This window comes from Miscanthus floridulus, chromosome 3 (genome assembly GCF_019320115.1).
Source record: "Miscanthus floridulus cultivar M001 chromosome 3, ASM1932011v1, whole genome shotgun sequence".
Taxonomy (NCBI): Eukaryota; Viridiplantae; Streptophyta; class Magnoliopsida; order Poales; family Poaceae; genus Miscanthus; species Miscanthus floridulus.
Genome location: NC_089582.1, coordinates 47,221,591 through 47,235,176, shown reverse-complemented (window position 1 = coordinate 47,235,176; position 13,586 = coordinate 47,221,591).

Sequence of the window (13,586 nt, the reverse complement as noted above, 5' to 3'; positions counted from 1 at the left end):
AAGCACGCGATACAGACACGCTACGTCAGACAGTTCGACTACACAACAGGGTCAAGGACTCAAGCCAAATATACCTGGACTTCTGTCACCAGGCGCTTGGCCGCCCATTCGACTCTTAAGGTCTCTTCGACCTTTGGGATTTCCTCGTGCATGACCCATTCGTCGTTCCGATAGCGCGACACATATACATGTTGTCGCCTATCTTGGGGATGGCCCAGGACCTCTTCCACTTCTTCCTCTTTAGCCTCCTGTTCGGGAGGCGGCGCTAGTCTGGAGTTTGCAGACTCCACGACCATCAGGGCTTTTTCACGAGCCGTTGCGTCGGCAAAAACGTTATGGGCCACTTCTGGCTGCTGCTCCTCGGCTAGATCCAGCTCCCTTGGCGCCATGGTATCCGCCTCAGCAGGGTTCATGCTCGGAGCACTTGTATTCTGCTCGGTTGTCTTCTTGACCAGCTGCTTGGGGACTGGTGTCTGGTCGTCCGCCTGCTGAGGCCCAGGCGGAGTCCCTGCTATGAGCTCCTCCACGACTGGCTGCTGGGCAATTTGTCCCGCCGTTGTTGGCGAAGACGTGCCGCACACAGCTAGCTGGTCGGGGCTCTCGGTGGATGCCGATCTAATGCATCAGAGACAAATTCAGAAGATAATAGTATCCAATGCAAAATGCAAGCTTACTTCAAAAATATAGATACTTACAGCTTCGACTTGCGGAATGATGTGGTGAAGGAACGTCTCCTCGACCGCCCCTACTCCGCTTGCTCGACAGTTTCCACCGAGACTCTTTCAACCTCCGGTACAGGCGTCGGGGTATGATGTGGCAAGTTTCCTTCGTCTATCCTCTGTGTTGCAGTGGTCGGTGCTGTGACCACTGCTGGCCTAGAGGAGCCACCCTGCTCCGTCGGTCCCATTTGCCTTCTCCTCTTTCGAGGGACGAGCCGGAAGATGTCCGCATCCTCTGCTTTGTCGTCTGACAGGGGGAAGATGGCTTGGCGTCGTTTGCTGGGAGCCGGACGCTTGCCAGCGGCCCTAGTTGATGCGTCGTCCATAGTCTCGAGTACCGCCCAATGGACGTCATCGGTCCTGGCGCTGGTCTGGGCGGCTGGGCCGGTAGCTTGCGGCCATTCTACACCGGGGGGAGGCGACACGAACACCGCTGCCTGATCATGACCATTAAACTGAGACACAAAACGGGGACAAACAGTTATTTTCTTGCTATAACATGACTCTACAGTTAAAAGGAGGCATCATTTTACCTTTGGGGGAGGTCGAGCCAGCTTGAAGGCGTGCTCGATGGTGTTCAACGCGACATAATTGGGATCGGCCAGGTTGAACAACTCTCCAATCCTGGCCTTGATTTCCATCTTGTTGAGCGGCTCTTTCCTGGTCCTCGTTGGATCAGCGCCTCCTTGGTACTCGAAGCCAGGATGAATCCTTTTCTGGCAGGGCTGGATTCTTTGGCTGATGAAGTTGCCGACCACGCTTGGGCCATCAAGCCTTCCCCACGGGATCATCCCGAGCAGCTCAGCGATCTGCTCCAAGTTCTCGGGCTTCTCCGACCAGCTATTCTTCTTCTCTGGAATCAGCCCCATGTCGCACAGAGTGATGGTGTTCGGCTCTTCACGGATGTAGAACCACTTCTTGTACCACTCGTCCAATGAGGTGTTCTAGGGGCAGTGCAAGTATTGAGCCTTCATGCCGTCACGTAGGTTTAGGTAGACGCCTCCAGCGATCTTCGAGCCACCGCTTCCTTTCTTCCGAAGACAGAACAGGTGGCGAAAGAGGTCGAAATGGGGCTGGAAGCCACCATAAGCCTCGCAGAGATGGATGAAGGTGGAGACAAGAAGAATCGAGTTGGGATGCAGATTGCAAATCCCAATCTCGTAGTACAAGCAGAGACCCTGAAGGAAAGGGTGCACTGGAATCCCAAAACCCCGTTTGAAGAAATCTTCGAAAACCACAATCTCACCTGGTTGTGGATCGGGGAAGCTTTCTCCTTCCGGCGCGCGCCATCCAGCGAGTGCTTTGTTGTGGAGCACCCCCATGGCGACGAGGTCTTCGATGGTCTGCTCGTTGCTCCGCGACTTCCACCACTCTTTCGCCATGATTCCGCCTTTCTTCTGGGCGTCTCTCCTCGCCATTAGTCCGTCCTTTCTAGGGGGGTGGATGCGGTGACGAGGAGATTTGGCGATGTTTATCGGAGGAATAGGGTTTGGCAAGAGGAAGACGAAGGTGGCGGCGGCGAATGACAATGGGGAACGGTGACAGTAACTTGCCAGATCTACATTATAAATAACAAAGAGTTCCGTCGTTTCGTCCGCCCGAGTTTCTTGGGAGACGTGCGCATGCACAGCGGACGGTTGTTCACACCGCCTCGAGATCTATGCCAATAAACACGCCCCTTCGTTTACAGTGTACGCGCCTCTTCGCTGATAAAGTCAGAGGGCCCACACTAACGCACCTCCATACAGGTGCCAAGCGACAACTTGCCAGAAAGTGTAAGAGGGCAGAATGCCGTGCTATACCTGTTTGCTTTTTTGACCAAGATGTGTCAGTTTGGACTTGACAGAGTACGGCGACAAATAAATACACCAAATAAGAGTACAAGCGGCACACGCGATAATGGATTGCCCAGACCACTACTGTGCTCGGGGATTGCCTAGACTACTACTATGCTCGGGGATTGCCCAGACCACTACTGTGCTCGGGGTTGCCTTGACCACTACTGTGCTCGGGGACTAACCAGACCATTCCCTTGCTCGGGGAATACTCCGACCACGGTGACTTTTCCAACCATTACCGTACTCAGTAAATGCTATGACCACTGCTGTGCTCGGGGACTCTCCCGACCACTATTCGAAGTTTGCTCTCCTCGACTACATGTGATTGGTACTCCCATACAGTTGAGAGATATTTCTTTAGACCTTGCTACAAGGCACATATTTCGACTTCCAGCAAGCTCGGGGACTACGTCGGTATGATGCACCTGCCGGTGCATCTCGTTTTGCCTGTGCGGCAATTGGATTTTCAACGTCAGTGGAAATTATTTTTAGACCCTGGCACCACGTGCCTGCGTCACCTACTACCAGGCTCGGGGACTAAGTGGGCACACTTCACCTTGTGGTGAATGTGTTTGTCTACTCGACCCCTGTGCTTTGAATAATTGTAAGGATTAATAATATGCTCGAGGACTGCCCCGACCACTGCTTGAATAATGGTTCTCCTTAGCTACATGTGATTTGTACTCACATACAGTTAAGAGACATTTCTTTAGACCTTGCTACAAGGCTCATATTTCGACTTCCAGCAAGCTCGGGGACTACGTCGGTACGATGCACCTGCCGGTGCATCTCGTTTTGCCTGTGCGGCAATTTGGTTTTCAACTAATCTAGGAATTCTTTTTAGACCCTGGCACCATGTGCCTACATCACCTACTACCAGGCTCGGGGACTAAGTGGGCACACTTCACCTTGCGGTGAATGTGTTTGTTTTTCGACCCCTACGCTTCTGATGTTCAAGACAACTTACATTTCTTTTCAGAAATACAAGTGGGCACACTTCTCAGGACAAGAAATCTTTTTCTTTTTTCTTAAGAGCACCATACATTCTTCGGACAACCTACTTCTCCGGTGATGACGGTGGTCGGAGGCATCAAGGGCTCAAGCCTCACTTGTCGGAGAAGGTTAAAATGGCGTGTCGCAGCATAATACATGATGCTCGGGGACTAGCTGTGGGGGTATTAACCCCTATACCCTTACGGCTAAGCTTGGGCTGGCCCGGATCGATGGGTTCGGTCCACCCGAAAGACGACGTGCGGCCCAGTTAACCTGATCGGAGTCCCGCACAAGGAATCAAGACGGATTTGGCGACCAAGCAGGGTCCTGGTCGGTTAGAATAGGAATCCTTATCCGACCACATATGGCAATTGTAACTGACTAGGATTAGTTTCCAGATCTGTAACCCTGCTCCCCGAACTATATAAGGTGGGCAGGGGACCCCTCTAAAAAACATCTCTCATTGACATACAACAATACAAATCAGATGCAGGACGTAGGTATTACGCCTTCTTGGCGGCCGAACCTGGATAAAACCTCGTGTCTGTCTTGTGTCACCGTCTTGTTTGGGGCTTGCGCATCTGTCTGCCAATAATCTACTACCTTGGGCATACCCCTAGGTAGACTGCCGACCATATTTCGTCGACAGGATCTATCTAGAGACCGCATAAAAAATGATGGCGAGGTACAGTGAGTAGCTTAGCCCTTAACACGTGCAATCGGATCATTACGCGGCGATGGAGTGCTCGTGAAATATATTTATTTATTTAGTATATGATAAGTATAAATATTTTTACACATCTTCCATTCTACATGCGTCCCAAAATTGTGATTGATTTAAAGCATCATTCTCCTCGTGCTGCGCGACGAGTTTGGGTCTACTCTTTTCTGTAGCCTTCGGCGTGTTAGTTTCGGCTGAATTGGCTTATAAGCTATGGCTGAAAGTACCGCTAGCTGGTTTCGTGTGAGAGAAAAATAATGTTAAAGCCGTGGATTATAAGCTAGATACGAGCGAATAAGCCGAAACGAACAGGCTGCTTGAAGGAGGTAGACTGGCCAGGCCAAGTGAAAGGATCAACATGCTCAAGAGGGGGTGAATTAAGCTAATTCTAAAATTCTTTACAATAATTAAACCCTACACTTAGCCCATTTAACCCCTTATGCCTAGAATGTGATTCTAATGATCTACCGCACAAAAATTTAGCACCCTAAGTTCCAATCCTACTCTAGCATGGTAATTCTAAGAATGTAAAGACAAGAATTGAATTGCTCAAAAGTAAATGCTCAAAGTAAAGAAAGGAGAAGGCACGCGACGATGTTTTGCCAAGGTATCGGAGAGTCGCCACTCTCCACTAGTCCTCGTTAGAGCATCTGCGCAAGGGTGTAGCTCCCCCTTGATCCGTGCAAGGATCAAGTGCTCTCTACAAGTTGATTTTTTTATACTCCGTCGCGGTGAATCGCCCACAATCGCTCACAACTTGAGTTAGATCATCCACAAGCTCCGCCGGATGATCACCAAACTCCCAATCACCACCAAGCCATCTAGGTGATGACGATCACCAAGAGTAACAAGCACGAACTCTGACTTGACCACAACAAGCCTAATGAGAAGGGTGGATGCACACTTGCTACTCTCCTTGCACTAATAAGGCCTTAATCTTGGATTCTCAAATCTCAATCACCTCACTAGGCTCTTGCTCTCCAAAGCACTCTCAAGAGTGTTTCTCAGCTGATCAAATGGGCAAGAGATCTCCCTTGGATGAATAGAGGAAGTATTTATACCCCCTCATTCAAAATGAACCGTTAGGAAGTTGCGTCAGCGTTCTATGGGGTGACCAGACGCTTCAGTCAAGGTGATCGAATGCTCCGGTCAGTTATCCCCTCCATAGAGCCGTTAAGTTGTGACTGGACTCTGACCTGTGTCCGGTCATAAAAGCTGCTCTCTGGACCCTTGAAAGCATATAGGCCCCTAGTTGGATTTCGGTGATTAATGACAATACGAGATTACTGTAACTAATGTGTGTTTTGCAGATGCAATTAAGTTAAGTCATGGTAATGACAATTGATTGGGCAATCATGGTTGTCATGCTCCTACGATGGAAATCATTTCGGTTTTCAAAGGATGAACGACAAGGTTAAGGATGGACTAGTTCTAAGTGTCGTTTGGTGTTGAAGAGACACTTAGAGTAGTTTAGGACTTTGTTTTTCCTTTGACCGTACTATTAAGGGGGTATGGATAGGTAGCTTGACCTAGGTGAGTCTAGTGGGTTAGGTGTGGTGCACACTTGTCAAATCTAGCGCTAGGTAGCTCCTAAATAGCCTTAAGATCAATTGGAGCAAACTTCATTCATATATGATTGCGAGTTGGAAGTGAATGGAGGGTCAAATGTTGACCGGACGCTGGTTCTGATGTGACCGGACGCTGGCACAGAGTCCGATCAGTTCATTTGATCAAGGTGAAGTCGTCTGGATACGACCGGACGCTGAGTGAAATGTGACCGGACGTAACTTCCTAACGGTTTGTTTTGAATGAGGGTGCATAAATACTTCCTCTATTCACTTGAGGGATTACTTTTGCTCATTCCAATAGCTGAGAAACACCCTTGAGAGTGCCAAGAAGAGCAAGGTCCTAATGAGGTGATTGAGATTTGAGAATCCAAGAGAGAGGCTGAAAGGTCCTTGTTTGGTTTTGGTAATTGAGTGACAACTTAGGTGGACTAATTGTGTTTATGTGAGATACACAGGTGATTAGTCCATAGGTACATGTGTGTGAGCAACATATGCTATGAAGGTGAAAATGGCTTGGAGATGTTGCAAAGCTCACACATGTGATGATGAAGGAGCTTAAATGCACATGAGACATGACATTGAGTCATGTGATCAAGGTGAAGAAGATCAAGACAAGACTTGGCTTGGTGGACCGGTTGCAAGCGTGAAGGGCAAGTCGAAGGCTTTGGAGTGATGGACCGTGTGGCGGTGAAGCTTGAGCATGACTTGGCGCCGATGGACGATGGCAACGGTGAAGAGCAAGTGAAGTCAAGATCGATGAACCAATATGATCACGTGATGATATGAAGTGGATCATATCATTGTTGATCGTGTTGGTGCATGTGTTGCATCGACATTGGAGGAGATGGAATGGAATGCGCAAGGCAAAGGTATAACCTAGGGCATTTCATTTCACCGGTCATAGGTGTGTAGAGAAGTATATGACTGGGTTTAGGATAGATGGCCGTACTATCAAGAGAAGCAAACTTGTTTGCATATCGGTCATCTAGTGCCACTCGAGTGATCTAACTTTGCATCGTCGCTAGGATCGAGTGGCGTGGCAAGTTGAGTGGCTAACATCCTTTGGGAAATGATTGTGAAAAGCTAACACACATACACATGGTGGTGTTGGCACATTTACAAAGGAGATGGAGTTGGAGTTGATGTGGATCAACTTGGTGAAGAAACTCCACCGGCGCCCTACACAGAAAAGATAGGGTCTCACAGAGTGCATCGGACGTTGGTCACGTGGTGACCGAACGCTAGGGTCCTGTGTCCGGTCAGTGATGGCAGACAGCGTGCAGGCGTCGGTCATCGACTGGATGCTGGCGCTGGAAGTGACCGGACACTGGTTGTGTGCGTCCGGTCAAGGTGACATATGGTGACGCAGGAGCTGGAGTATGACCGGACGCTGGGCTACGTCCGATCACGTGCGACCGGACGCATCCGGTCAAGGTCGGTACCTTACTGTAAATGACCAGACGCTGAGGGTCCAGCGTCCGGTCAGTTGAAGCCGCTGCGTCCGGTCAGAAGATGACCGTTGAGATTGGAAGAATGCCGTTGAACGCAGGTGACACATGGCTGTCATCGAGTGACCAGACGCTAAGGTCCAGCGTCCGGTCAACACGACTGGAGCGTCTGGTCGGCCGGATTTTTGCCTAGTGAAGGGGTAACGGCTAGTTTAGCCCTTGGGGCTATAAATAGAAGTGGCCTTCAGCCATGGCTGGTGTTGAGCACCTCAAGGGACTTAGTGTCCATGCTTGTGAGTGCTTGGGAGCCCTCCATCACACATATACTTGATAGTGATCATTCGATTGTGTGAGTGAGTGATTCTAGTGCGATTGCATCATGAGGTTGCATCGAGTGGCACTAGGTGATCGAGTTGCAAGCCGGTGGTGCTTGTTACTCTTGGAGGTTGCCACCTCCTAGACGGCTTGGTGGTGGTCTCCGTCGAAGACCGCGAGAAGCTTGTGCGGCGCTCCAGAGAAGAGCTTGTGAGGGGCATTGTGCTCGCCCTGCGGGAGTCGCAAAGAGCAACTTTAGTAAAGCGTGTCATTGAGCTACCCTCACCTTCGGGGTAGGTTCTTGCGGCGCCCGACGTGTGGGCTTGGCGGGTGATGCCAATTAGCCGCCGAACCACCAAGTGAGCGGTCGACACAACAGGGACTAGCGTGTTGGCAAACACGTGAACCTCGGGAGAAAAATCATCATGTCAACCTTGTTCTTCCTATTGGTTTGCATCCCCATTACACAAGCTTGCAATTACTTTTATACATATTAAGCTTGTGTAGTTGCTCTTGTAATTAGTTAGCTTGTGTAGCTTACTAGTTACCTTCTTGCTTGTGTAGCATAGAAGTAGCTCCCTTGCGTGGCTAATTTGGTTTTAGTAACCTTGTTAGTCACATTGCTTAGTTTGTGTAGCTAAGTATTTGCGCTCTCTAATTAGGCATTGGTTGCCTTGTTATTGAGCATTGCTAGTGAGCTTAGTTAGCTTTGTGCTTTTGCTTACTAGCATGTGTAGGAGCTCTCTTGTTGCTTGAAGTACTAGTGGCATAGGTTTGTGTGACCTTGCTTCTAGAATTGGTTAGGTGAGCTCTAGCTAGCCCAGCACTTTAGTTGCATAATTAGTATCTTTGCAATGTGCTAGTGAACATATATAGAGGGGTGTAGTCTTGGCTAGTCCGATTGTTTTAATTCCGCATTTATATCGGTTAGCCGACACGATTAAGTTTTAGAAAAGACTATTCACCCCCCCTCTAGTTCGTCATCTCGGGCCTTTCAAGTGGTATCAGAGACCGGTCTCTCATTTGTGGTCTTCACCGACCCGAGAGGATGGTGTCTAATGGGCTAGATGTTTGTGAGGCACACATTTTTTATGGCACAAACTTTGCACTTTGGAAAAATCATATGCTTGATCATTTTCATGCAAAGGGACCTAAATTTTGGTGGGTTGTCACAAGTGGTCTCACCCATGTCTTGGATCATAGAAATCTCACCAAAGCTCAAAGAGTTCTCTATGAATTTGATGCACATGCTTGTTGTTTTCTATTGGATGCTTTACATTTTTACTTGATGAAGCAAGTAAACTACAAGGGGACCGCTCATGAGATATGGGAGTCCATCAAGGAAACCTTCGATGATTCCTCCACATGGGATGATGGCAAATTCAAGAAGGAGGATGAGCCCAAGAAGGAGGTGCATAAGTGTGTTGAGCATAACCATAATTTGGTGATTGTGGAAGATTGCTCCACCTCATGGTCAAGTGATGATAATGATGATCGATCAACTACAAGTTCACTTGACAAGGTTGATGATGATGCCACAAGTGTTGCAAGTGATGATGCTACCCCATGCACACTTGATGGTAATGATGGTTCATGCTCAAGCCATGATGATGCTACTACAAGCCCATCCACTACACCACATTGTCTCATGTCACAAGGTGACACCAAGGTATCAAATGATGATGTGGTTGATCATGTTGATTCATATGATGAGCTTGTTAGTAGACTTGCTAGCATGACCATGTCTTTAGAAAATGAGAAAGCTAAAACATTGAAATTAGAAAATGAAAACTCATTTCTAAAGAACTCTTGTGAAGAACATAAGAAATTACTTGATGCATATAAATCTTCACTTGATGAGCTTAAATTGAATCATGAGACACTACTTGCATCTCATGATGATTTATTAGAAAAGCATGCTTATCTCATTAAAGTGTTTACAAAGAAACTTAAAAATAATGAGAGCTCATCACATGGATCAAATGATAAATTGCATATTATTGCTAACCCTTGTGATGTAGGCAAGAAGCATGTATCCACCTCTTATGATGATTTATTAGATATGCCATGCTCTTCACATATAGATGCTTGTTCTACTTCTATGTCTTGTGAGACTAACCTTTTGAAGGAGAACAATGAGCTCAAAAATGAAGTGAAGAAATTGAGCAACAAGTTAGAGAGGTGCTATAACTCTCAAGTCACCTTTGAGCATATGTTGAAGACTCAAAGAAACTTTGGTGACAAAAGTGGAGTTGGCTTCAAGACTAGCAAAGTCAATCATCAAGAAAGCCGCAATGACACAAGTGGCATTAGCTTCAACAAGAGCAAGATCAAGGGCAAAAGATGGGGCAAGAGAAGATATGAAAGAGAGATGAAGAAGCAAGAACAAGAGAAGCTCTCTCATTTCATGTGCTTCAAGTGCCATGAAGTGGGACATCTTGCAAATGGTTGCCCCAATGAAGAAAAGCTCAAGTTGAAGAAAGAAGAAGAGAGGCTAAAGCATGTCAAGTGCTTCAAGTGCTGCACTTGGGGTCACCTTACCTCAATGTGCCCAACCAAGCAATTGGTGAAGCAACTAAAAGATCCTCAACCAAAGCCACAAGTTGAGCAAGAGAAGACACCCCAAGAGCAAATCAAGATCAACCATGAAGATGGTGATGCTTTGATGATAAAGAAGAAGAAAACAAGAAGGGGTGAAAAGGCAAGGCATCAAATGCAAACTCAAGATGCCAAGATGATGAGCAAGAATGAAGATGAGAAGAAAGATTTTGCTCACATCAAGTGCTTCAAATGTGGAAGTATGGGACACTTTGCCTCTAAGTGTCCTACCAAGCTTGAGAAGAAGGCTCAAGCAATCCATGAGAGGCAAAGCAATGAGAAGCACCACATGAGCAAGGAAGAGAAGGCTCAATCAAAGAGAAAGTGCTACTCATGCCGGGAAAGGGGACACATGGCACATTCATGTTCCCTAGGTAAAATTTCTAAGCCTATTTTAATTGATGATCATGATATGCTTAGAAAGGATGGTGATGGTACCTCTATGGTTGCTATTGCAAAACATCCCGCTACTCATACTAAGGCATCGCCTAAGTATGTTGCTCCTAACTTGAGAGGACCCAAACTTGTTTGGGTACCATCAAAAAGTGGATGATTGATTATAGGCACCATTGGCATTGGAGGCTTGGTTCAAATGATATTCATCTTGTTGATCATGTAGTTGAGCCAAGTATTGCTAAGTGATGATCGTTATCCCAATGCCATGACAAATTGAATGAAGTCCAAATATGCTACAACATACAAGTGAAAATTTCAAGTTGTTGGTGATTCATTGGATATATTTGATGACTTGCAAATATTTGAGTTGAAGCTTGCTAATTGGATGATCATGAGCTAACCAAGGTATATCTCTTGTTGATCATTTCATTTGGGTGCATATGAGTTGATTGAATTGGATAAATATGCAATGTTACTTGCTATGAGATATTTGAATGGATAAATTGATTAGTAGTCAAGTTTGGATTGATTTGTATTGGATAAGTTCATAAGATGACTTTTAGTAAGTGGTTTGAATGGATATATGTTTTATGGAAGTATTCAAACAAGTTAGTATCAAGTTTGATTCATATTTGATGAAGAATAGCTCAATTGTTGAAATCTGTCCTATATTGCAAAATCTGAGCTATCTGTGAACTCAGCCATGTTTGAGTATTGAAAACTTATTGGATTGGTATGAAAATTGATTGTGGCAGAACCGCCTAATCTAATGCCTCACAGGAGTGCTTGTCTTCCATTAGACACTAAGCACTCAAGGGAGAAAACTAAATTACTCGGTTCTGTCGGACACACCCCAAGGGAGAACCCGAAAATCCACATTTTTGCCATCAGGATCACAAATGAGAGAATAAAGCTTACATCATTCTGAACCATTTCTTACATCACTTTTAATACATCATCAGAGTATAAGATTTATTAATATAACAGCGGAATAAAATCATATTATCAGAGTTATAAACAATTTGATTGAACAACGGAATAGAAACATGTGAACAGAGTTACAGCGGAAATAAATATCTATTAATGACATGATGAAATATTGATATATAGACTACGACAGCAGATTATGAAACTTTCATTTATAAAAGCATTCAGTGAGAGTTGTAAATAAAAACTACGATCGCAGCATAAAGGAAATCCTCTCTGAGCCCACCAGGAGGAATCCACACACAAAGGTCAGCTCAAGCATCCACCTATTACCTACAACAGGGGGAAATAAAACCCTGAGTACTCAATTGTACTCAGCAAGACTTACCCGGCAGGAGAAAAGAAAAGACTCCAAGGATATGCAAGGCCATCTGGCTTGTGGGTTGCATTTGCAGAAAGCATTACTAAGCGTGCGTCCTTATATTTGATTTTTATTAATAGCCGCATTGATTCATTAACTAACCATTCTATGTAAGCACCTGTGCTACTTTCAAGCAAGTGGTAAGCAATCAGTTTTCCTTTGTCCATCTTCCATCTTTCATCTTTCAGTTCTTACTACGATTCTAAACCGTAGACAAGCCGTACCGGATTTCCCGGCGATTCACGAATCAATGCCCCCAGCTAGGTACCCTGAAAACACACGCCCCGCTTGTACCCCAGGCACAAGCAGGACCGACCCATCACTCTCCTGTCCCGGGTGTCCAGGTCCCCGTCCAAACTAGGACTCCAAGCCCCCGCCCCTAAGTCCCAGACTCAGTGCGGTGCAAGGACCTCCTCCACAAAAAACAAACCCTAACAGTTGGTCCAGAAAGAGCTGGATCCGCGACAAGAGAGCAACAAGTCTTCCAAGCGCCCATACACAAGTATGTGCTTGGGATAATAAGTCTGTGACCTGCCCAGAGTCATATGCAACGATCGGTCCTTAACCGACCAGACAGGGAAAAACGGTGTAACCAAGCTATGACCCGCCTCCGCGGCGACACAACTTCTTACACCCACCAATACCCAAACCATATCCCTGCCTGGTCACCATTTTCCTTTCCACCATTTTTATATATTCTAGGTGCTAATCATATAGTAACATATTTCCTATATCTCGCGAGTGACAGGCAATCACTCGACTTCTACCGGAGTCCTGTAGCATAGCAATCTACACGATCCTGTCATACCAGTAAGACTCATAGGATAAAGATATATATATATACAAGTGGGTTTCATTCAACTCCTTAAAACTTAATGCACAAATATAATTTAAACTGCAGAAAAGTAGGGGTTATGCACCGGGGCTTGCCTGGGTAAGATATATTAAAAGTTAGTATCAGCATCTTCAGATCATCCACCATCAGCTGGATAACAAGCCCATTGCAGCATCTCCTGGAGAGAATACCCTTACACCATCTTCGGATTCCCAATCATCCTTCGATCGATCCGTTGATCCATCATAGTACCTATATGATATGCATGCGATGCAATGCAAAGATGTAATTAGTCAACTGCAATCGTGACTCATATAAATACGATCTACGTCTCTCAAGTGAACGAGCTAGTTCTAACGACGACCGTACTTAGGCTACATATCCTTGTTGTCACATAAGACGTTATTTCTCACAATTCTTTTAGTTGTACAAACCCAAGTCGTTTCTTTATTTCATTCTATCGATTTAATCGTTATTCGAAATAGAGCATCATTATCTACCTAGCAACTAATTATTATTGAGCTACAAAAATTACAGTGAGTAGATAATAATATTAGTAGTTTACTGTCAAATTTTTAGAGTGAACACTATTACCGATTTATCCCGGAAATTCCTACAAGTTTATCTTTTAACAATATTAAGCATTTTAAAATACTTATATAGCTCCCAAAAATATTATCAAACTATGTGCACAAAATGTACTAATAGGTGGATCCTAATTTTAGAGACTCAACAAAACTGGTTTCATAATTTTTGGACTCCTATATCATTTTGTATTGATTTTACAAACTTGCCTTATACGCGAAT